We start from the raw sequence: 26,629 nt of genomic DNA on the forward strand, positions 1-26,629 counted from the left end.
TGGGAGAAAGGAAGAAAGGAGGGAAGGAGGGAAGGAAGGGAGGGAGAGAAGGAAGGAAGGAAGGAAGGAAGGAAGGAAGGAAGGAAGGAAGGAAGGAAGGAAGGAAGGAAGGAAGGAAGTTACTATTTCCTTTGCTCTTTAAATCTCCCCAGTATTTTCTCTCTTTTCTCTCTGACACTGCTCTGACTCATTCCTTTAATGCTCTTCTGTGGACGTTCATTTTGTAGATCAGAGTTGACATTATTTAGCAGATGGGAAGAAGTACTTGGGAGTTGGGGGATGGAGATATGGACTGCACATATTTTGGAATTAGCACAATGTCACTCTTGTCTTTCCTCTTCCCAGTATGGTATGGTATTTCTTGAGTTCACAACTTTTGTCTCCTTGCCTGCTAGAGGTGCTGCAACATTTCCGTGGTGACTTGTCACAGATGAAAGCTTTTGTGCCTTTTAACAAAGGTAGAAGTGTGGCAGGCACAGGTGATAATCCTCATTTTATAGGTTATGAAGTGGAAATGAAAAGACCTTGATACTAGCTTCTGATACAGCTGTGATTATGGCTTGGGCCTCTGGTTGTTAGCTTCGGCCTCCTTCTTCTTCACTTTTTGTCCTGGTTAAGAAATCTTTGCAGTCTTTGTTGGATCCTGCTTCACTCAATTCTAAATGCTAGGATGTCTTCCCCAGTTATACTTACTTTCTTGCTAATCTCATTCAGCTCCATTTAAAATACCAACTATATGCTATTGACTTCTAAATAGATATCTTTTGATCTGACCTCTCCCTTGAACTCTAGTCTCATTTATCTTACTTATTTGACATCCATCAGGATATTTAATAGGCATCTCAAACCTAGCTTGTCCAAACTTGGTTCCCCTCCATCCTCAAACCAACTACTTCCTGAGCTTTCTCAATGTGACAATATTATTCACACAGCTGGCTTTTGTTAAAAAACAACTTGGAGTCAATATTGATTCTTATTTTTCTTTCATACCATTATTCAAACCATGATTCAAATCATGTGTGCCCCACTTTCAAAATATATCCCAAATCTGACCACATCTCACCATTGCCATCCTATCAAAGTTACTTATGTATCATCTATTCCAGGAAGACTCCTAACTGGTTTCCTTGAAACCAGTCTTACTTGCTATAATCTATTTTCCATGCAGCTGTCAGTGGGGTCCTTGTAAAACATAACTCAGATCATGACATCCCTTTGCTCAAAATTTTCTGATGTCTTATCAGCATATTTTTAGGTATTCCAAACTCCTTACGATGGCATCTGATGACCTACATGATGGGCCACTGGCCAATTCTCTAATTATATCTCCTCATTTCTCTCCCTCACTCACTCTGCTCCAGGCACACTGACCTGCTTTCTCTTGAGTTGCCAAACACACTTGGCTTCAGTCTTTCCTATTGCTGATCCTTTGCCTGGAAATGTCCCAGGAAAATTGCCCTACTCCCATCTTCACTTCTTTCAGGTATATGCAGATATCACCTCCTCAAGGACACTCAACCACACTAACTAGAAACCATAGCCCTATCCCTCGCTATCTCCTTTCCTGCTTTCTCTTCACAGCAGTTACCACATGCTGACTTTATACATCTCTTTATATATTTATCTATTTCTATTTATCTTTCTAGAATGTAAGCTCTGTGAGGGAGATACTTTAACACTCTTCTTTACTGCTGGGTCCCCACTGTCTAGAACTGCTTCTAAGTTATAAGAACAGATTAAAATGGACTCACTAAATATTTGTTGACTCGATGACTACTGGAGGATACTTCAGGCTAGACTACTGAGATGGGCCCAGATCAGAAGAAATCCTCTGACAAGGAGCCATCACACACTGAGCCTTACTGTGGTTGAATGCATGCTATCTATCTACACTATATAAACACACTTGTTTTGGGGACAGGCCCCATTTCTACAGTCTGACTTACCTTAGCTTTTAATATTATTTTGTTTCTATAAATATACTCATATTTCTCAGACCACATATTTATTGGGTGCATACCAGAAACCAGTCTCTATACTATTTTTTTTTAATTTTAGTAGGTTTTTGGGGAGCAAGTAGTTTTGAGTTACACGGATCAGTTCACTAATGGTGATTTCTGAGATTTTGGTGAACCCATCACCCAAGCAGTGTACACTGTACCTAATGTGTACTCTCTTATTCCTCACCCCACTCCCACCTTTTCCCCTAAGTTCCCAAAGTCCATTGTATCATTTGTATCAGGCTTTGTACTTTTCTATTCATTACGTATTTTAATCCTCACAAGAACTTAAGGGCTTTTATTGAGCTTAAGTACTTTGCCCAAAACTGGTCAGTGGTGAAGTGAGAATTTTAATCCTGGAAGCCTGACAAGAAGGCCAAACTCTTAACCAGCATCGCTCTGCTTTGTGTTCTCACACTGCTCCTGGTGTCTCCGTTTTTGGCTGAGAAGCTATGAATATCATAGCGAAGCAACAGTGCAGCAATGCTCCCGGAGGATTCACACACCGTTACATATTTACTGAGGTGTGTGATGGAATGGCATTTTTCTTTTTAAGATTCAACAACCCATTAATTCTGCAACTTTAGGACAACCTGTCCCATGTGCTGCCCAACAAATATTCTTTCTCCTTATGATCATTGGACAATAAAGAGACCATGTTCTGGTCATTTCTCCCCACCTTGTCCTGCCCTCCTCCTCCTAAGAACTGATTGTTTCCTACATTCTGCAGGCTGCTCAGTCAACCCGGTCACTGCGATATCCTCAGTGCTAAGGACACTGGAAGCGGGAGTCAGGTTTGCACAGTTAGATTGACAAGCAGATGCTAAGCTGATGTGACACAGCTGCTACTGCTGAGCCAGGAAAAGCAGGTCAAGGTTATTAGGAGAAAGTGTAGCACTTGTCCATAGCTGGAAGCAAAAATATTCCCATGTACTATTCCCTTTTCCAGTCTCTCTCTTCAGATCCCTTCTTGTTCTCTCTTTGTATTTCTTTCTGTCTTCTCATTTTTTAGAGTATTGTGGCCAAAGAGACACATATAGAAATAGCTGGACCTCTCTAAACAAAGGACATCCATAAAACAATAACTTTATTTTTCTAACATTATGTGTATTATTTGCTCTTCCAAGTAGTACCATGCTTTAAAAGTAAGTCAAAGATTAACAGTGACCATTTGCCATTTATTATTTGATTCTATTTCTTTACTTCTAAAACATGGTTTCACATCTGAAATATACAGAACATTTTGTACTAATGCATCAGAAATGCATGGCACATTAGCATACATGCAATGCAGCCAGGCAGTCTAGTTTGTGGTTTCCATTTTTCGTTGAATTGAATTTATTGGTGGCTAAATTTGACTTTTCATCCAGAAGAACCTGTTTCCCCTAAGGTCTTTTTAGTTGTTTCTATGTAATTTTGAACTGAATATGATTTAATTAGGTGAAAATGACCACATGAAATAAACCAACCCTAAAACCAAAGGCATTTTAAAATGCTCATCTTTAGATTGACTACATCAGTAACTACCAGTAGAACTTGAAGCCATATCAGGAAGACCACCAGATAGTACATGTTGCCCTGCCTCCGTTTGGGAATTCTCTGACTGTTACAAGTAGTGTGGCACCACCCAGAAAGTTCACTTCCCTTCTAGACCGCCCCCCGCTAACCCATTATGCCAATCCCCAGCCTGGGACCAGGCCTTATCCTCTGCCTGGAAATCTTTGGGCTCACCAAAAATTTGGAGACCTCTGCTTCAATTATATGTTATATGTAATTTTGCCTTTACAATCCCTTCAGAATACGTCATGTGGAACATACGAAGAGCACTGAGATGGAAGTCTGGGATTGTATTTGAGCACTGGCACTTATTAGCTGTGTAAGTACAGGAAATTGCACATCTCTCTGAGCTTCAATTCCTTGTTTGTCTGAATAAGAAGGGAGTGATGAAAGAAACAAAATCTATGAAGTACCTAGGATAATATAGTAATATCTGCAATAAACAATAGCAATTCTTATAATATTGTTATTGTTTCCCTGAACTAGCTTTTGTGCTCCTGGTAATAAAGCACCTCAAGGCAGAGAATGATAAGTGAATAAATTAAAATGACTTTTCACCAAGTTTTGCTTGTAAAATGTCTGAAATTTAAGCAAACAGACAGCAAACTTACATATAGTCAGGACAAGTAACTAGGTCATGGAGAAGAAATGCCAGATCTTACAAATGTAAAAAGTAGACCCAGGATTTAACAGTATGTTTCTAGGTCATATCCATAAGTGGGAATAAAAGTAATGCCTGCTGCATTGTGTTGTTATGAGAATAGAATGGTTTAAACCATATAAAGCACTTAAAAGATGTAGGGAGCAAAAACCCCAAATTAGATATTGCCATCATTGAATAAAAGACTTGACTTTTAGTCTCGGTGGCATGCCAGTGGTTATGGGGAAGTCTCCTTCGTTTGAAATAGTGCAAGTCTGATTGTGGTATTTCTTGAGATTTTGAGGATGTCTAAATAGTATCCCATTAGCTCCTTGAGGCATTTATCTCTATATCTTACCTCTTGGTACAATATTTGGCACAGACTCAGTATTTAGAGAATTCTTATTGAATGAGTGGATGAGTGAGTAGAAAAGCTACCTGTCTTGTCTAATTCTAAAGGTTACTTGGTTAAGACCATAACATTTTGATGCAAATTGCAATTTCTTTATTTTTCTTCTCACTTTGCTCACCCACCCTAACCCATCAGGCACACAATTGTGCAACCTCCCTACCTCTTCTCACTCTAGAAAGCATTTACCTGGAAGCAGTCTGGAGCCACAAACTCTAGAGCCCACAGGATCCACACAGGGAGTATGAGTGAGTGGAGTGGTCCAGGGGATGATAGATGAGTCCTCCCAGAAAGTAAGATTAGGAGAGCAGCCGCCTCACCTGTGTTTCAATTGTGTCTTTAGTCAGCAACTAGAACAGTGCCATCTACATAGTCCATCATAAATAAATACTGGTTGAATGAATAAATAAATACTCAAAATGAACTGACTGTTGCATGGAAAGGATGAGGACTAAGTGCTGTCCAACTCTTAGATTTCTTAAGAAATCTAAGAGAGTTTGTACTTTTATGTGAATTGTGTTGCTTTCAAAAGTTGACAACAAATTAAAAATGTAAAGACACTGGGCAGATCAAACAAAAACATATCTAAGGGGAAAATTCCACTCCTAAGCTCCAGTTTGAAACCTCTACTCTTCATAATAGCTTATGTAATATTTTCCCACTTGCCCTGTAGGATCACTTTTGTTATTACACTTTTTTTTATATGTGCTGGATAGTATAAATAGTATTGTGCCCATTTTATGGATGAAATCACTGAAGCTCTGAGAATTTAATTGACTTGTTTAAGGTCACAACACTGGTATGTAATGAAACTGGGACTAGGATTTGTTTTCTGACCTCAAATCCTGTGTACATTCCAGGGCACCATTCTGATTATTTTACCACACGTCCTTTGGGAGCAGAAGGTAAATCACAAACCATTTACTTGTTTTTACTTCACCCACTTGAATTTCTATTCTTATGATTGTCCAGCACTTTCTCACTGCTTCTTCTCCCCATCCTCCAACCAATCTGGTTCAAACAAGTAGTGCGCAATGCAGCATTAGAATTGGAATTAAAATAAAGTTGTTTCCAATTGGTGTTATTAATTCACAAAAAGGCTGATTTCTCTTTGGCTATCCACTTGTATGTACATACATCATTTTGAATCATGGAGAATTGGTAGTTCCTTCCATTTGGATCTAGATTTGATCACTGCAAAAAGAACATAATCTTTTTAACAAGATAAAAGTTGTTTGTATTTTCCCCTCTTTCATGTACATCTGAACATAAATAGTCCAGGGATGCTATAGGGGCTCCAAAGTGTTGGAAAGGTAGACTTTAAAAATCTATTATGTGGTTGTTATTCTTGTCTGCTTTACCAAGTACACTCACTAATATGTTCATATTAAATTCAGATGGGCAGAGGACAGAGAAGGGGATTGTGTTCCCCTTCCTCTTTTGGGCATGAAGTGAAGGTTGCACGTATTGCTTCTGCTCACAGATTACTGGACAGAATTTATTATTTAGCCACTGAGCTGCAAGGGAGTGAGAAATGTAGTTTTTTCATCTGGATGGTCATGGGTTCAATGCCATATAAAAACATGACGACAAATACTGGGGAGCAATTTGTGATATCTGCCACAACAGCTAAGCATGAATGTGTTCTTTAGTGTTTAAGCCGTATTTTCTAACTGGATTGAGCAATCTTGTTACAGATACTTAGTCTTTTTTCTTTTCACTTTTCATCTGCAACATTTAGTATGAATAGTAGATGTTTGGTGGATGAATATTTTAATACATTAAATTAAGGTGTTAACTGGATAAGTCTTAAGACTCTTCTCTGAATTAATTGCAAATCATTAGGTAACTTTTGAAACTTGAAATTTCCAGGGAGTTAAAATAGTCAAGTATGTTAGGACTTGGAGTTGATAATTGTGGACAGGGGCCATTGAACAGGAATTAATCACATTACTCTTTGGAGATAACCCCACCCCTCCTATTCTTAAGTATGTGGTTGACACAACCATTTCACATATCCACTCATCTTCTGATACTTGGGAGGTTTCATTCATGAGAACGCTGAAAACATTACAGGTTAATTATTTCTGTTTTTGTGGCTGTTGTAACAAATTACCTCAAACTTTGGGGCTTAGAACAGCAGAAATGTATTCACTCACAGTCTTGGAAGCCAGAAGTCTGAAGTTAGTATCACTGGGCCCAAATCAAGGTGTCTGCAGGGTTGCACTCCCGCGTAAGGCTCCAGGGCAGAATCTGTTCCTTGCCTTTTTCAGGTTTTGGTGGCTGCTGACATTCCTTGACTTGTGGTCGCATCACTCCAGTCTCTGTTTCTGTCATTACGTTGCCTCCTTCTTTTCTGTGTCAAATTTCCCTTTGTATCCTTCTCATAAGGCCTTTTATGGTTGCATGTAGGACCCCCTGAATAATCCAGGATAATCTCCCGATCTCAAGACATAACTTTATCACATCTGCAAAGTCCTTTTTTTTGCCATGTAAGGTGACATTCACAGATTCCAGGAATTAGAGCATAGATATTTTCTGGGCAAATTATTATTCTGCTCACCATAGTAATACTATTGTTGTTGAAAACAGTAGCTATTTATTGAAGCTATACTGTGTGCTGAACATTGTGCTAGGTACTTCAGAGAATTTATTAACTTAATTTTTGCCTTACATTAATTTTATTTTACTTTTCAGGAAACTAAGGTTCAGAGGTGCCGAGTAACTTGCTTTTGATCACCCAGACTGCTCTAGCTGCTTTTACCCACATTGCTTTCCTAAACCAGTATTCAAGTAAATGCACAATCAGTATATACACAGTCAGCCTAGGACAGCATGACAGAATGTCCCCTTTCCCTGCTCTCATTACCAGGTCAACTTAAGTAGCACTACCTGCCTCTCCCTTTTGACCTTTTTGAGGCCTTTTGTGACTCCTTTTTCCGGTCAAGGGTGCCTTATTAATGTCCATTTTAACCTCATTTTACCTGTGTGTGAAGCTGAATGTCTGGGAGAGGTGCCACATGCCCATGTAACTCAAACTTTTCATAATTTACCCAAGGGACAATTGGGAGAGTATCAAGTTCCCTTTGCATAATTGAATCCAGAACTCTTCTAGACTCTTGGAGTTACAAAGTTGGGTTATAAATGTCATGAGAACAAACTCTCTGGCAAAATATCTAATGCTACTACTTCCAGTCTCAACTAGACATAACAGGAGCCTAGCTTTTCCCAGGGTATTTTAGTGCTTTGGGTTCTGGTCCCAACTGGAATCAAGTTGTGAAACAACTTCCAAGTAAACATTCAGAATGTTAGTGAAAATGCTTGGTTCAATATTAAGTGTATCAATAAGTGAAGCTGGGAGAGTGGGGTGATGAGAATGAGTGGAAGGAGTATAGGCATGTTTTTTTTCCTCCAAATTATTAATGATTAAGACACCCATTGGAGTCCTAGATGGATCTACTGGATATTTTACATGCCATTTCCCAAATAGTTCTGTGCAGAGGTAGGGCCAGCTCAGCTGTATTGTTGCTATACTAATGTGGTAGCTCAGTCATTTGGAGTTAATTGTTAATCAGGCCAGACATTACTGCAATACTATTCTGAGAGGTAGAGACCAAAAATTCAATATCTTGTTATCCTTGTCATGAAAATGCTCTAAAAATTCTTTGATAATAAATAGTCAAAGGAATGACAGAGACAGAGCTATTATAAGAACCAAAAATGCCTCTGTTTTTGGTTTCTATTTTCAAATCATTTTTATCTATGAATTAAAATCAGCTGGAAAGGATCTGACACATACTGGAGATTGCAAAGGCTGGCTTCCAGCAGCACCCTCTCTGTGACACTCATTTTGCTATTAAGAGAAGCCACTTAACAAACCAATTGTCAACAGGGGGAGATGAAAACACAATAGTTAATCAGGCTTTACAAGGTCACACATCTAATTCAAATTGTAAAAGGACCCCATTAGTGCCTTCTTTCCCTTGTTCTCGAATGTAGCCTTTCTTCAAATTGAGGGCTTACCACTTTGGATCCCCCTACAAGATAGCAGTAAGTTAATAAAGGCTTGAAGTACTATTTTCCTAACGGAGGGCCCCCTTTGGAGCCTATTAACACCCTTTTTTTATGGTGAGCAGAGCAAGTAGCCACCTCCTGACATGTGTTGGCACTTTCTAAAAGGTCATTAATGCTCCATATTTCAGAGTATAACAAACCCAGGAAGGCTTACAAGGAGCCCAGCAGGGGTAAATAAAAACAGTGAGTAATTTACAGAACTTCTTGTTTCACCTAGGTGGTGCACGGTAAATGAGAGAGAGAATTAGGCTGTTTCCCTCTTTTGACTTTTGCAAGGATTTGCAGGGTCCTAGAAATTTCCAGGCAAAATCTAGAAAGCAAGCTTTTGGAGAAAAAGCCTTGACCAAGTATTTGTGTTATAGAAAAGCATCATCACAGCATCAAGGTAGTCTTATTCCTCACCTATTCTTATTCTTTAGAATGAATATTATTTATAGGTAGGCCTTTCTGGCCTTCTGATGAAGCTCTGCTGTGATTCTTCAATAATATATCATATTGAAAGTGGCAACTGATGAACAATTCTGGAGCTTCACTTTTTTTTTTTCATGTTTTCAAATTTCAAAGACTTTTTAAAAATAGATAAACTCATTATATACTTTCCAGGGGAGCTACTGATGTTGCTAAAACTTATATTGAACACTAGATTGATGGTGGTTTATTTTCATAAATTACATGTTAGGGTCTATGATAGAAATGAATGTAAAAATGTTTTAAAAAAAAAACCTTAAAGCATTATCACAAATAAAAAAGTATCTAAATTTCACTTATATATAAGTCTTTGCAGAGCTGACAAGCCAATGACCTTTCTATATATTTAAAGCTAAATATCACACCAAAAAATGTGTATGCAACAATCCCTTCTTGCTCACATTGTAGTTTCCTCAAAGGATGGAAGGACCATTCCCACTGGCCATTGCCTCTGGTGAGGTGTTCCTGTTCCTCCTGTGTTCATAAGCATATCCTTTTGTACCAGTCCAGCATTTGATAGGATTCTAGTGAAAAGTACCTTCTTACCATAAATACCTCCTGACCATGGTAAGAATGCCCATGACCCACCCATCTTCTATTTTTCTGAGCCTGTTAGAGAACCAGAGAGGTGCGAAGCAACTTGAATTATGCATGAAGGAAAGACCTCCTAAATAGCTGCCAGACATTTCTTCAGGTAAGTTAGGCTGGCTAGTTAGGGACAGGGATTTTTTATTCTATCTCAAATTCAGATTTAAGGTGACAGTATATATCCCAACAACTATATTGAGCACTTGAGCACCTACTATGTGACAGATACTATTTTAGGTTCTAGGGAAACAATAGTAAATAAAGCAGAGTAAACCTCCTGTCCTCATCATGTTCGCATTTGTGTGTGTGTGTGTGTGTGTGTGTGTGTGTGTGTGTGAGAGAGAGAGAGAGAGAGAGAGACAGACAAACAATAAACAAGATATACAGATTACTTAAATACTATATTGTTTAAGTTTCTAAGTGCCATAGAAACAATAAAGCAAGAAAGCAAGGAATGGGAGAATGTATGATGAGGAGTTGTGATTTTGAATTGAGGATTCAGGAAAACCTCTCTGAGTAATTACTATTTGATCACAGACTTGTGAAATATACTTTTTCCACTTAATTGGTAATTGATGGATAAAATGAGTATTCCCATCAAATAGTTATATTAGAAGAATTAAACAGGTTTCATTTACCTTTCAAGATAGATATGTTAAGTGCCTTAAGAAATCTATGAGCAAAACAGCAGAGTGGGTAGAGGAGAAAGATAAGGGAAAGTTGGTGGGAGGAAAGAGAGAAGACAGAGGTATCCTCTCATTAAAATGAGTAGAATCTTGGCCGGGCACGGTGGCTCATGCCTGTAATCCCAAAACTTTGGGAGGCCGAGGCAGGCAGATCACTTGAGGTCGGGAATTCGACACCAGCCTAGCCAACATGGTGAAACCCCGTCTCTACCAAAAATATAAAAAATTAGTCAGGTGTGGTGGCAGGTGCCTGTAGTCCCAGCTACTCGGGAGGCTGAGGCAAGAGAGTCACGTGAACCCGGGAGGCAGAGGTTGCAGTGAGCCGAGATCCCACCACTGCACTTCCAGCCTGGGCAACAGAGTGAGACTCCATCTCAAAAAAAGAAAAAAAAGTAGATTAGAGCTAGATGTATGAAGAAGCATTGCCTCAAGACTATGAGAAATCTGATATAATTTAAAGATGTAATTGTTGCTGATTGTACCTTTGCTGACTCCCATTAAGCCTAGCCTATAGGAGATGAGATGAATCAGGCCCTCTGACATTTTTGTTAGGGCTTTATGAAAGGAATCAAAACTAGGATTGAGAAGCTGAGTTTCCTCATCCTGCTAACCATCATACTTGATTACAAAGGTGTATGCTATCCACAGGACACTTTAGTTAATACTCTCTTTATTACTGTGCAGGGCTTCGGCCCCATTGCCGATCTGTTCTCTGACCCTATAAGGAAGGGTGGCCTTGAGGGCTGACTCCTTTTATGGCTCTAGCCTGAGGCCCACCATTTACTGGAGGAGTGGGCTCCTTGGCTCTTTGTCCCAAACCCACACCTGTCCTGGCTCTCTGCTTCTTACACTCATACTGTGAATGGAGTTGTGGAACATAGAATGAAAGTGGTCATTTGTCCTGATCCAGATCCATCTATCGCCCACTTCTCTCCGTGTAAAAGTGCTTCTGAGAACCCAATTGACCCTTCCAGAGCTCTTCCCACCTGTTAGTGAGTGACTAGGAGAAGCCCCAAACTTAAAGCAGAGCATGAAAATGAGCACTATGTAGCTCTATGTTATCAGTTTTAAAGGCTCTATGGTATTCCATTGAATGGAGGTAACATAATATAGTTAACTAAATATTTAGTAGAACGTACTGTGTTTATTTCTAGTTTTTTTCTCCCCTGTTACAGGGATGCACATAACTTAAATGATATATTATTTCTAGTATTTTATAATAATATAGTATTGTAGTATTTTCTAGATAGATCATTCCCACTTTAAATTATGAAAATATTTACATTTTCCTCTAATACTACTTTAATTTTTCTTTGTTACATTTTAGTTCACTTATGTTTTATTCTAGTACTTTTATGCTTTACTTTTTAACCTTTACATGTTAAATTTTAAGTATTTAAATGATATTCAATAATTTGATGGCTTAATATAAAATATTCACCCACATTTTATGTGGACCATTTGGAGTTGATTTTAGAATAAGAAGTGAGGTAGTACTCCAATTTCATATTTTATTAAATATAAATGCTAAATGCTAATCAATTTTGTAAACACTACTTATTGGATAATCCCTAGTTCTCTCTCATTCACAAATTTGAAATGCCGATCTTTTAAATATATCAAATGCTAAATATGCTTGTCTTTATTTCCGAATTTCTGTTCATTCTGATATCTTTCTTCTATTTCTATACCATCAGCACATGGTTTTTTTTTTTTTTTTTTTTTTTTTTTTTTTTTTTTTTGAGACGGAGTCTCGCTCTGTTGCCCAGGCTGGAGTGCAATGGCCAGATCTCAGCTCACTGCAAGCCCCGCCTCCCGGGTTCACGCCATTCTCCTGCCTCAGCCTCCCGAGTAGCTGGGAGTACAGGCGCCCGCCACCTCGCCCGGCTAATTTTTTTTGTATTTTAGTAGAGACGGGGTTTCACCGTGTTAGCCAGGATGGTCTCGATCTCCTGAACTCGTGATCCGCCCTTCTCGGCCTCCCAAAGTGCTGGGATTACAGGCTTGAGCCACCGCGCCCGGCCAGCACATGGTTTTAATTATAATAGATTTTATAATTAAACATCTGTCAGGACAAGTACCTCTTCACTACTTTTCTTTTTCAAAATTTTATTGTATGTTACAACATGTTTATTTTTCCAGGTGAAATGTTGTATTTTGTCCAGGCTCAAAAGTAAACCTCTTTTGGATTTCTAATATGGATCACACTGAATTTAAAAATAAATTTAAGGATAAATGGTATTTTTATGTTACTGATTCTACTGAACCAAGAGACAAAGTATGGCTTTCCAATATTTCAAGGTTTTCTTTGTTTTGTTTTGTTTTGTTTTGGTGTGTGTGTATTTCCCAGCAATGTTTTGTTTTATTCACTCACATTGTATCAGTTAGGATTTGTCAGGTGTTAGACAGAAACTGAGTTTAGCTAATTTAAACGAAAAAGGAATTTTAATTCAAAGAAAATTGTCAGCTCAGAAAGTTGCTAAAACGTTGGGGAAGTAAGCCCGGAAAAAAGACAAAAATCAGGGCAGTCCTGGCAGGAAGCACTGGGCAGTCTTCTCTAGGAACTGAAGCGGGAGAGATGAACATGCACTGTCTTCCTATGTTCTTGCTTTATGCTGCTTAATATCAAAGTTCTATTTTGGGACTGAGGTATCTAACTGGTTTGACTTTGATAATGTGTCTAGCTCCTGACATAAAAGAAAACTTACATAACTCTGGTAAGAGTCTCTACATGCATATAACAGGATGACCCAGCTGAGTCTCAATGGAAGACAAGCTCTGGGAGGTTGGTGACCTTATCTTCAACTAAGATTCGTTTGTTTTGTTAGACTAATGGGGTTGAGAAACATCCTGAGAAAAGATCATGAACAGGATCAATGATGGCAGTCTAGAAATATACAGTTATCCCAGAAAGCCTTGGGAGGATGCAGTGAAAGGCAAAACACAACATGTCAAGCTAGATTCAGTACAGGATATGAAGGACAGTAAGATGAGAGAGAGAAGACTATCTGAGTATAGTATATTACTATGATCTTAATGTACCTTGGCTCAGCCACTCTGACATTATGAATGCCCCCTTTGTTTAAATGCTCAGTGTATAAAAATTAAAATAACTGTCATAACTGGGGGTCTACAAACTATTTCTGACTGTAGTTCTAAGTAGGGTTTGGTGAGCAGAAAGCTGTTTTCTTTCCAAGTAGTGGCAGGTAAGCACTGAGAATTTTGATCAGCGCCAGGGCTATCTATGGTTGTGCAAGTTGTACACTGCACAATTTCAGAGGTTGTCTTTCACATAAACTACAGTGTGCAGGTACTTCATGGCTATACTTCATTCCCCTGCCAAGACTAAACATCAGCTGGGGCGGTAGGGAGAGCAGCATCTGAAGCCAACCTCAGTGGTCTGAGATGGAGTAGCCATGATAGTGCATGGCAGTGGGCTGGCCCCAGGTGATGGTCAGCTGTGGACAGTGACTTGGAAAAGCTCAATAACTTAAATTAGAGTGCTGGTCTGAGGAAACTCTGAGTATAATGGGAAACCCCTGGGAGCTTCCTGAGATACTAGGATGGGAGAGGATATTAAAAGGTGGTGGAAGAACTGGCTATGTTTGTGAAAATTGAGAAATTTGGTGTGTTAGTGGAGCCCATTTTCATAGGACCCTGGAGTCTTGGATTATCCACGTAGATGAATATGCTTAATTTATTTTCAGAACTTAGATTTGTGGCTGAGATCTGTTTGTTTTTTTTGGAGGTTTGATTAAAAATCCCTTCTTTGTTAATGGGAAGAGCATGGCTGCTGTAAATGTTTGTTATCTGGCTATGAAAGGGCACGTAGCCAGCTGGCCTAGTAGTCGCTGCCATACTACGTTTTTCCTAAATCTTGTTAACTGGCACAAATTTTAAAGTGAAATGACATTAAATGAACTGATGATCTGAGTGCTCCATGATAAATCACGAGAAAATAATTCTTGGCCATGACATTTAAAGAAAAAGGAAAAAATAATAAAATAAAGATTTTTAAGAGACCTTCAGGAAAGGGAAAAATTTCAGATTTTTTTTTTTTTAAATCAGAAAGCATACACAAAGAGGATAAGACTACCTAGTAAAAAGTCTTTTCCTTTCAACCTAATCATAACAAAATAAACATGATGGGAAACTATAAGGAGTAGTTTTAACGGTGGAATTTCTGCGTCCACAGAGAAGGCAGTATCTTAAAGGCCCTGTAGTTCCAGCATTTTATAGAATTTCACGAAACGCAACCCCTGCTGCAATCAGCTCCAGAGGAGGGGGGCAGTGAGCCAACTGGCAGAAAGGCAAAGCTGACTCAGGCCAAAGGGTGTGGCTGAATTTTCACACCTTTAAAAATATCACCTGGGCTGGGCGCGGTGGCTCACTCCTGTAATCCCAGCACTTTGGGAGGCCAAGGTGGGCGGATCATCTGAGGTCATGAGTTCAAGACCAGCCTAGCCAACATGGTGAAACCCCATCGCTACTAAAAATACAAACAGCTAGGTGTGGTGGTGGGTGCCTGTAATCCCAGCTACTTGGGAGGCTGAGGCAGGAGAATCACTTGAACCCGGGAGGCGGAGGTTGCACTGAGCCGAGATCTCGCCATTGCGCTCCAACCTGGGTGATAGAGTGAGACTCCATCTCAAAAAAAAAAAATCACCTGACTGATGCCTTGCTTGTCCACACAATATCCAGCATAATCAATATTCAGCATAATGTACCCACTTTACATTGAGCATTTACATAAAATCCTTGGAAGTCAAGAAACACTTTCTTTTAATGAGGAAGAAAATATGAGATAATTGATGAAAGAAAGAAGAAAAACTGGCCTAATATTCCATAAGCTATTTCTCACTACTAGCTCAGGATGTATAAAGAATTGACATCTTCAGAGTGGGTTTTGAGGAAAAGGTGTAACACATAAAGGCTTTGTAGAGAAGGAAAGCAACTATATATGAGATAACTTTAAATGCCAGGAACTTTGCATTATCTCTTGAGGTGTGGATATTATCATTCCTATTTTATCAAAAAGGAAAATGAGGCTCAAAAAGCATAAGTGACTGCTGGAGTCACTCATCCAGTAAATGATGGAATCAGGATTGAACTGAGTCACCTCTGAGGGTAACTCAGGTTCTGTTTCCACCACACCAGGCTGCTCTTCCTCCTGACCTCCCTCCAACCATGGAACCCTATGGTGCTCATATTTGTAGGTGCTGTCCTCCAAGTGTGTATTGGCAAACAGCCCCATCTTCCGCCCCCATTTACAGGTCAGGTAGCATCTCTGGACTCTCTATCAATCATGAGAATATTAGTGGTTTTACTCTATCGTCCACCTGATTGCTCGCTCACTCATGTCTTCTCCTCTGCAAACCTCTGTTACCTCTTGTTTAAATATACATTGCTGAGAGTGATAGCATTTACATTCTCTTGAGTAAGTTTACTTAATTCTTCTGAGCTTTGTTAGTCAAGTAAAAGTTCACTTTAAATCCCGAAAGTGAAATTAGGTTCTCCTTTTTAAAAAATAAATAGATTGGTAAGGCAGAAATATATCAGTCTCATTAAATATGCCACCACTGTCATACTCAGAGCCAGGGAGAGGGAAGAAGAGGTTTCATTCATTGTTACTCCTGGAAGAGTGTGACACATTCTGGGGATGGAGAGGGACTTCCAGTAGCTATTGGGATGACAAAGAATGTGACTGCAATTCTGTTAGCAGGATCTAGGAGGTGTATCTGCAGTGGCACAGACAATAGAGCTTAGCCTGCAACGTCATCATGGCCTCCTAAAGGGAGAATAAAAGATATCAGGTTCTGTGTGGACATTTGGGGGTTTTACAGGAGTTACCAGTCTTTCACCAGTGAAGGTGCCTATTGACAAGTAACTTTCTCATTTTTTCAACTAATAACACAAAAGACAAACATAAATATATGCCTAAATCATCATTTATGCCCAAATTCAAACTACACTTCAGTTGTTTCTTCTTTCTTATTACTTAAGGTCTAAAGTAATTTCAGGGAAAGTCTACTGATGAAGGGGAAAATAGCTGTTTATTGAATGACAGTTGCTTTGAAGGCCCATTCTACACAAAGAAAGATTTTTCCCGGAGACCTCTACTTTGTCTATGTGTACATTTTCATAGCTGAAGTTCAGTGAAAAGCATTTACATTATTATACTTATGTAAATATTGCTCACTATATATAAAATAAATGTTACATCCTCAAACCCCTTATGACCCTTGAGCAATCAGTGTTCCAGTGCTAGGTCAACAGAATTTCATTTATTTAAAGTCTTTCAAATACGCTAATCATGTTGCAGTTTTCCTGGGGTTTCTAATTACTAGGAGAAGAAATAGAGCCTTCTGTACCATATTATTATGACCTTGCAGCTTCTGGCTTATCCCATCTATTGAATGGGATCAATTCCTTTATCCTGCCTGAAAAGTTAGTCATGGAGCCCACTGAGTTTCTGTTCTTGTTTGGAGCAATTGCTTTATGGGTTGTCTATACCTCTGTCAACCTCTGATTTACTTTTATTGAACTTTTGAGTTATTCCCAGAGATTATTAATAGCTCAAGGCTCTTTCTTTCTTGAATTTGACACTTACTTTGTTGGAGCATATCTTTAAGTTGCTTACTTAAAAAGGCTATGCAGGAGGTAAACTTTCTAAGCACTTTTGTATAAATGATGTTTCCATTTTCTCACTATATTTAAAATGTAGAATAATAGATTCAAAATAACTTTTCCCTAAAACATTTAAGAAACCAACCCACTGTACCTTTCTACATTTATTTTAGACTTCCTCTTATTTCTTTTTCTACAAAAATGTTTCCATATACCGTCCACCTTCAAGAAATTTGTAGAGTTGTCTCTCTCTTTTTAAAAAACCAAATGATCCTCCTTTCTTCACAGTTAGGGGTTTAGTCCCTTTAAGAGAAAATTTTATTATCAATTTAGTTGTATTCATGAAGGAACACAAGACACACTTCTACATTCTATTTATGCTCAGTCCACCTTCTTGATAAAAAACAATAGCAAACCCCCAAATAATTAAATTTGAAAATGAACAAAAGATCTGAATAGACATTTCTCAAAAGAAGATATATTAATTGCCCACACGTATATAAAAAATGTTCAACATTGCTAATCATCAGGGAAATGCAAACGCTGGCCAGGATATAGAGAAAGAATACTCATACTTTGCTAGGGGGATGTAAATTAGTATAGCTACTATGAAAAAAAAAAAAAAAAACAGAAAAAAAAAGGTGTCTTAAAAAACTAAAACTAGAGCTACCATACAATCCAGCAATCCCACTGAGGACTACATATCCAAAAGAAAGAAAATCAGTATGTCAAAAAGATACCTGTACTCCCATGCTCGTTGATACTGTTTACAATAGCCAAGGTATGGAATCAACCTAAATGTTTATCAGTGGATGAACGGATAAAGAAAATGTGACACACATACATACACACACACACACACACACACACACATTGTAATATTCACCCACAAAAAAAGAATGAAATTCTGTTATTTGTAGCAACATGGATGGAACTGGAGGACATTATGTTAAGTGAAAAAAGCCAGGCACAGAACTTATCCATATGTAGAAGCTAAAAACAAAAATGTATCCCATTGAGGTGAGAGAGTAGAATAGCAGTTGCTAGAGGCTGGGAAGGCTCGGAGTAGAAGATGAAGAGAAGTTGGTTAATGGGCACTAAAATACAATTAGATAGAAGAAATAAGTTCTGGTGGTTCATGTCTGTAAACCCAGCACTTTGGGAGGCTGAGGTGGGTGGATCACCTAAGGTCAGGAGTTCAAGACCAGCCTGGCCAACACGATGAAACCCCATCTCTACTAAAAATACAAAAAAAATTAGCTGGGTATGGTGAGGTGCCTGTAATTCCAGCTACTTGGGAGGCTGAGGCAGGAGAATTGCTTGAGCCTGGGAGCTGGAGGTTGCAGTGGGTTGAGACTGCGCCATTGCACTCCAACCTGGGCAACAAGAATGAAACTCCATCTTAAAAAAAAAAAAAAAAAGAAGAAGAAAAAGAAGTAAGTTCTAGTGTATGATAACACAGTAGAGAGACTATAGCTAACAATAGTTTATTGTGTATTTCAAAACAGCCAGAAGCGAAACCTTGTAATAGTCCCAACACAAAGAAATAATTGTTTGAGGTGATGGATATCCCAGTTACCCTGATTTTATCCTTACACATTGTATGCATGTATCAAAATATCACATTACCCCATATATGTGTACAACCACTATGAATCAATTAAAAGAAATTTGGCCTTCACCTGTTAAAAGTACAAATACCTTTGGGGTAAGAGTGAAAGAGGCAGCTAACCTTATCACATGCATTCCGATAACCAACTTACTCTGAACAGCTGGAGCGAACAGTAAATCCGAGCTTTCCAAGGGCATATAAACAAGGCTTTAATAATACCTCTTTATGTGAACTAGGAAATGGATAACAGTTTATTTGGAACTGGAAAGCTGACAGTGGTTATAACTGGTGTTTAATCCTAACCCAGGGAGAATTATGTCAGTGTTGGAAATCCTGTGTACAAGTTGCTTTTGATTTTTTTGGTACTAGTGTCATATATATGTGTGTGTGTATAAATAGATATACATAGATACATATGCCATGTATATACACATATTACACACACATAGACACATATCTTTACACACATATTTACTGATCTATTAAACATATATAAGTACATATATACATATATAAACCTATATATTAAAGTTGGAGCCTCAACTAGTTTTATTTCAGACATACTTCCTTTTTTCCTAAATCTTATAATAGGATGTCTGGGTATTTGGTTACTGTAAGTCTTGGGGTTGCTACTCATGGGTAGAATTTAGGGCGCATGCCCATGTGACCTTTGAGGCAACCAGTCTTACTGAGTCTTTAACTCTTAGAAATGTTCAGACTCCTCCCGGGTCAGGTGTGGTGGCTCACACCTCTAATCCTGGTGACTTGGAAGGCCGAGATGGGAGGATCACTTGGGGCCAGGAATTCAAAGCTAGCCTGGGCAACATAAGGAGACCCTGTCTCTAGAAAAAGAAAGAGGATATTAGCTGGGTGTGGGGTGGAGTGCACTTGCAGTCTTAGGTACTGGGGAGTCTGAAGAAGGAGGATCACTTTGAGCCCTGGAGTTCAAGGCTGCAGTGAACTATCCAGCCTCGGTGACAGAATGAGACCCTGCCTCAAAAACAAACAAACAAGCAAACAAACAAAAACCTAATAAAAGAGAAATGTTTAAACTTCTTTTCTGGCAAAGTTGTGACCACTCAGTTTTTGTTTGTTTGTTTTGTTTTAACAAGACTTCATGGTGCCCTGAAGAGAAAATAACACCTTCTAAAGTTGATTTTATCATACAGTTCAAGCTTGTGCAACCCACAGCCTATGGGCCACATGTGGCCCATGATGGTTTTGAAAGTGACCCAATACAATTTCATAAACATCCTTAAAACATTATGAGTTTTGTTTTTTTTTTTTTTTTTGCAATTTTTTTTAGCTCATCAGCTATTGTTAGTTGTAGCGTATTTTATGTGTGACCCAAGACAATTCTTCTTCTTCTTCCAATGTGGCCCAGGGAAGCCGAATGATTGGACATCCCTGTGGGGAAAAGAAAGAGAGATCAGACTGTTACTGTGTCTATATAGAAAGAAGTAGACATAAGAGACTCCATTTTGTTCTGTATTTGAGATGCTGTTAATCTGTGACCCTACCCCCAACCTTGTCCTTGCAAGAGACATGTGCTGTGGTGACTCAAGGTTTAACGGATTTTGGGCTGTGCAGAGTGTGCTTTGTTAAACAAGTGCCTGAAGGCAGTATGCTTGTGAAAAGTCATCACCATTCTCTTAATCTCAAGTACCCAGGGACACGTACACTGCCAAAGGTCGCAGGGCCCTCTGCCTAGGAAAGGTAGGTATCGTCCAAGGTTTCTCCCCATGTGATAGTCTGAAATATGGCCTTGTGGGAAGGGAAAGACCTGATCATCCCCCAGCCTGACACCGTGAAGGGTCTGTGCTGAGGAGGACTAGTATAAGAGGAAAGAAGGCCTCTTGGCAGTTGAGATAGAGAAAAGCATCTGTCTCCTGCCCGTCCCTGAGCAATGGAACATCTCGGTGTAAAACCCTATTGTATGTTCTGTTTACTGAGAAAGGAGAAAACCGCCTTAGGGCTGAAGGTGGGACATGCAATGCTGCTCTTTATGCACTAAAAAGGTTTATGGAGATGTTTGCATATGCATATCAAGGCACAGCACTTTTCCTTAAACTTATTCATGTCACAGAGATCTTTATTCATATGTCTTACTGCTGACCTTCTCCCTACCATGATCCTATTATCCTGCCACTTCCCTTTTTCTAAGATGGTAAAGATAATGATCAATAAATACTGAGGGAACTCAGAGACCGGTGCCGCGCTGGGCCCACTTTTTCTTTCTCTATGCTTTGTCTCTGTGTCTCATTTCTTTTCTCAAGTCTCTCGTTCTACCTAACGAGAAACACCCACACGTGTGGAGGGGCAGGCCACCCCTTCACATCCCTGATGTAGTTGTTCAGGCTGACCATACTACCATTTGAGACCAGAGTTCCTCTAGCTAACAGGAAATTTTGGCTTTGAGAATATGCAGGTGAACCTGGCTACTGACATAGGTTACCCAAGACCACGAAGGGAAGAGACCATTTTCTCAGAAGGCCTCACCTGTCACTAAATCTTTCCTTTGCCCACTGTCTTAAATGTCACTAGTTTGATCAATAGGATTAGTTATTCATACTTAAATGTTTAAACGTCCAAGATTTTTTCCTTCCATCTACTTTAGGCCTGTTGAGGAAATGAGGTTTGGAGGTGAATGGAGGGGGAGGTGAGAAAGGAAGCTCTGGGGCAAGCAGGGACAGGCAGGAGGTGGATAGGACTCAGGGAGAGAGTGAAAAAGACAGTATGGCCTCCTCCCAAGGCAGCGTCCCATTATGCAAGCCGGGGACATCTGAGAGCTGTAGAATGCTGCTGTCCACATCACTAGTTTGAGACAAACTAGTGATAAAAGAGCAAAATACTCATTTCCCCCAAAGTTAACCCTCTGGTTTGAAGACCTGTAACCCTAATTCCTGAGGCATGTCAGCCTCTTAGGCCAATGTGATCCAACAATGTCCATGCTAAGAATTCTCACCACAGCTTCCTCACAGCTGGAGCCATATTTGAACAAGTGGTGACTCACTGGACTGTGTATTCCAATTTCCCTGTAAGAAAGGTAATGAGAAAAGGAAATGCCTATAGGAGAAGGACTTCAGGGGAGGTTTTTGGACTTTTTCCTGAACATATGAGGCAATATTTATCTTCTAGGCCTTAGTTTGATGCTAAATGGGGGAGGCAGACTCTGTATCCCTGTTCAAAAAAACCTAGCTTTAGTTTTTTTTTTTTTTTTTTTTTTAATTTTTCTATTAGAATTAAAGAAGAGAACATTTTTGAGTTTCATGTGTTTAGATAGCTGCAAATTGAGCTCATTCCTGGGTCAGGCTAGCTAATTCGGCCTCCTGAAGCAGTGGAAATGTGCAGCCAGACCCCTGAAATAATATACAACAAATAGCTATGACATGATTGAGTTATATGTCTCTTACAAGTCACTTTCAGTTTGCTTTCTCTCATCTGTCAGGGTTTTTTTTTTTTTTTTTACTACATTAATAATTCATATCTCACACACAGAAAATGAAAAGATTCACATTATGGATTACTCAAAATAAGTAATTTGGAATTTTTGCATATGCAGGATGAATTTAGATAGAGATTGAAAAGGGCTTAACACTTACTGAACATGTTTTATGTGCCAGGTATTATTTAGGTTCTTTAATATATTTTCCTATTTTATTTTCCATTACAAAAACAACAATACCACTTTGAGAAAAGTATTATTAAGATATTTTATACTTGACAAAATTGACTTGCAATGAACTGCAGTAATTTGCCCAAGGTCTCTCAGCCTATAAGTGGTGAAGTTACATTCAAATCTAGGTTTTTGTGATATCAAATCAGAACTTTTTCTGTCATCCCACAGTGTCTCTGAAAATGATGCAAAAAAGTCTTCCTGGTCAGAAATATTTCTGTCACTGATCCGCCACAGGGCCTGAAATTGCCTTTACTGAAGTCACTGAAAGATGTAATTTTTAGAGGTTGTCTATTAAAATGTGATGTGCAACCCACAGTAAGTATAGCAAGGAAGTCATATTAATCCCCCTGCCAACTCCTACTGGAGTTTACTGATAGACTCAATGTTAGACCACAAAGGGGCTCAGAGCATTTGGCCCACCTCTTCTTTTTAAAAATGATAAAACTTGATTGAGAGAAGTTAAAGAAACTCCTCAAATTTACATAGCTTGTGTGGTTAATTTTAGCAGAAATCAGGGCCCCCAGGGGCTAACACAGATGAGACTTGATTTATGGAGGGAGGAAGGGACAGATAAGTTTCATGTTCAAGGTGCTTCTTAGTGGAAAGCATGAAGACAAAGAGCATAGTGAGAAATCATGGCCATCCATAGGGCCACTGGTCTGGGTGCCTGGGTGGAGGCAGCCCCCAAAGTAGGGGAATGCCTATCATAGGGAGGTGAACATTGCAATTTTGCCCAGTACCAGTACTGTCAGAGGGCACAGATCATTAGAAATGTTTGGGAAGGCCTTTACCGTTGTCTGTTTCCTGGGAACTCCTCCAATCATTACTATCTGTAGTTCATTCAGAGTTGATGAAGTACTCAAATTAAAATAAACAATACTCTTTGAGAACAGTTTAGGCGCAATTTGTAGGCCAAAGCTCCCAAGAACCTGGCACCTGAAAATGGAGCATCAAAAAGCAAGAAGTTAAATTGTGACCTCATCCAATGTTTGGTGTGTCAGTGACCTCACTGGGCACTCGCACAGACAGCTTCCGGTTTACCTCCCTGATTCTGATAAATGGAACTGCCAGGGAAATGGCAGGTCTTGCAAATGTGATAGCATTCTGGCTGGAGGGGTTTGGTTTTAGTACTCATATAAATGTGAGGAAAGCCTTTTACCTCAAGCTTAAAAAACAAAGGAGCAATTCTAGTTCCGAAAGCGAGAAATGCTACCCTGTTTGCCTCAGCCTAGGAAATAGCACCACTGGCAAATTTGGCAGCTGTTCTGAGGAGAGTTGTGTGGCCAGCTTTTCAGGCTAGCAGTGTAATGGTAACTGCATAATGATGTCTGAGAAAATCAAAGACCAAAGGAACAATTACAGTTTGGAGGAAACAAATATACAACCAAGCTCGTCTTGGGTAATTTTTGAAAGGATGCCCTTGGGTCCTGGGGAGACATTCTGGCTATAGATTCTAGAGGAAAATCATAATCATGACAGGGCACTCAAAAGGATCTGATGACCTGTGGTTAGGCCTGTGTGTGTAATTGTGATTAGCCGGTCAGGCGAGAGTACTTGAGGATCAGGAAGCCAAGAATGACATGTCCAAGTGTAGCAATAGAACTAAACCTTGGGTACTTGTTTCCCACGAAAGCACAGAAGAGAGAAAAGCGAGACCTTGTTTTTACCACTCATAGGCTGCTTGTTCTTGGAACATCACCTGGCCTCCTTAGATCTCAGTTTTCTGTAAAAAGAAAAGCTTCAGTTAGATTATTTCAATGATCCTTCCAGTTATAAGGTTATGTATTCTGGGCCTCCAGAGTATTTATATGTATGGTTTTCTAACTCCTCAGATGGTTGAGTGCTTCTAGAGAGTAGGACACTTGTAAGGAGTTATAAGTCCTGGATTCCTGCCCTTCAGATTGATATTTCAATGTTACTAATGTCCTGAGATGTATGTGAAATTCAGTGCTAACTAAATATTTATATGGGGTGCTGTGCACGATGAGAGATGCAAAAGGGTGTAAGGCCCCTACATTCAGGAGTTTCAGTTAATACATGTGAAACAATTAGAAGATAATTAAGGAATCAACTTTTGGATACTGACTATAAATACAACTAGGATTCATCATGTGGACTGGGAATTCAGAGCAAGCATACTGGAGAAGGAGGGACTTGGCGGAACCTTGGAGGAGTGCTAGGATTTGGATAGGCAGAGAGGAGAAACAAGGAAACACCAGCTGGGGAAAATAGTATAATAATTAATAGAAAAGATTATTCATAGTTTTTCTCAGAAGCACTGAGAGCTTCAGCTGTCTTCAGCCAAATGTTAACCCAGATGGTATATCCAAATTTTATAATTAACAGTTCACCCAGTCACCACAGGTGCTTAAGTATAAGTCTTTAGTTATTTATTTGTGGGGCCACAGAAGAAGAAAAAACCTAGGGGTAGGGAAGGAGGAAGGGTGGGTGGGAGTGATACCCAGGGCAATTTTCCAAGATGAGTGAGTTTGATTAGTTTCTGTTTGGTAAGTGTTCCGGAAGTTGATTGTAAGTTTCATCTCCGTGTGCAGACAAGGTATCCGTTTTGCTGGGAAGTCACAGATGGAGTTAATAAGTCTAGAAGATGAGTAAGCACAAGGCACAGTACCTGACACAGAATTCTCTCTTGCGTTCTTTGGCTGAGTGAAGCCTAGGCAAGAGAAGGTAGGTAACCAATTAGTAAAACTAATCATCATCTGTGTTGAAAAAACAAGTCACAGAAAATCTTGTACAGAAGATGGCTATGGGAAGGAAGAAATAGAAATAGCATCTTTAGCATAGTTCCCAGATACAGGGTTGAAGCTACACTGGGTTACCCATGAGACTGGGTTCTAGTCTCTTAACTCCTTGCTGCCTGGACTAGCCCCATCCTCAGAGGCACATGGATGGTTTCTGCGATAAAGGCCCTAGGCAAAATTGCAATGTGAGCATAATTTATCATTTTGGGCTGCTGCTGTTCCTTTTTGAGAAAGGTTCCAACTTCCATGAGGGCTTGTTTAATTCAGCTTATTCATTCCATCCTTGGAGTTCTGTGTTTAAACATTCCCCTTCATGTAAAGTGAGACATGGCATTGGGATTCCAATTGGTGAGCTTTGTGGGTTTAAATTCAGAGTGAGAGTAGAAGTAAAAGCCAGTTAGCAAGGTCTGAGGAATGGGCATTAGAACCTAGGACTGAAATATTCATTCAAGACGCTCGGCTTGAAGCAGGCTCATGTGCCTTCTCAACCTTGTGCTTTTAATGGTAGGAGACAATCGAGTGCCAGGGCTGTCTGTCAGCTGCCCTGTCCTAAGCGGAAGCAGCTCTTCTGCAGAAAGAGACAAGCTGGTTGCAAACGTGATTCTTGAATTTGATAAGTAGATCCTTCCACAGAGTCATTTCCCGCTCTTCGGAAGTGTCATTTCTAATGAACTATGTGCAAACAGTGAAAAGAGCCTGTCTCTCCTTAATCCTCTTCATTTTTAAATGCTTTCATTTTTCCCAGTTTCTGTCATGTCAGGGATTGGTGGGTGGTTTGTTCTGGAGCATGGAGGGGCTTTAGCTGTCCCAACTACCTCTTGTTTAGAGGTAAAAGGGTCCCCAAGGAGTAACTGCCCGAGGCCAAAGTGCTTCTTGGCTGTGGCTCTCATATTTGGTTGCTTATCTGAATTACCTGGGGGCATTTTTAAAAACATAGATTATTGGACCTCACTTTTGGGAAGTCTAACTTAGTAGGTGTAGAGTCTGTTTTATAAAAAGCACTCTGGCTGATTCCAAGGAAATACAAGGATAAAGCTTTCATCTGTAACAGCAGTCCGCAAGATTTTTTTGTTTTGTTTCCTTCAGTAAATATTTCAGGCCTTGTATGCCATACAATCTCCACTGCAACTACTCTGCCACTACGGTGGGAAAACTGTCATAGACAATGTGTAAATGACTGAGTGAGCTGGGTTTTCATAAAATACACTGAAATTTGAATTACATAAAATTCTCATGTGTCACAAGATATTATTTTTTTCCCTTAACTATTTAAACTTGTTAAAACTGTTCTTAGCTTGTGGGCCAGACAAGTATAGGCAGTGCATTGTATTTGGCCCACAGGCTATAGTCTGCCAGACCTTGATCTATAATATGTACTAGGGTACTTAACTGCAAATATCAACTAAATTCTGACCAATATAGCTTCGAATATGGGCTGGAATCCCAGCTTCACCACCTCCCACTCCTCTGATCTTGGGCAAATTAATTAACCTCTCTGGGCCTCTGGTATCTTTAAATGTGATACTCTAG

This window comes from Macaca thibetana, chromosome 4 (genome assembly GCF_024542745.1).
Source record: "Macaca thibetana thibetana isolate TM-01 chromosome 4, ASM2454274v1, whole genome shotgun sequence".
Classification (NCBI taxonomy): Eukaryota; Metazoa; Chordata; class Mammalia; order Primates; family Cercopithecidae; genus Macaca; species Macaca thibetana.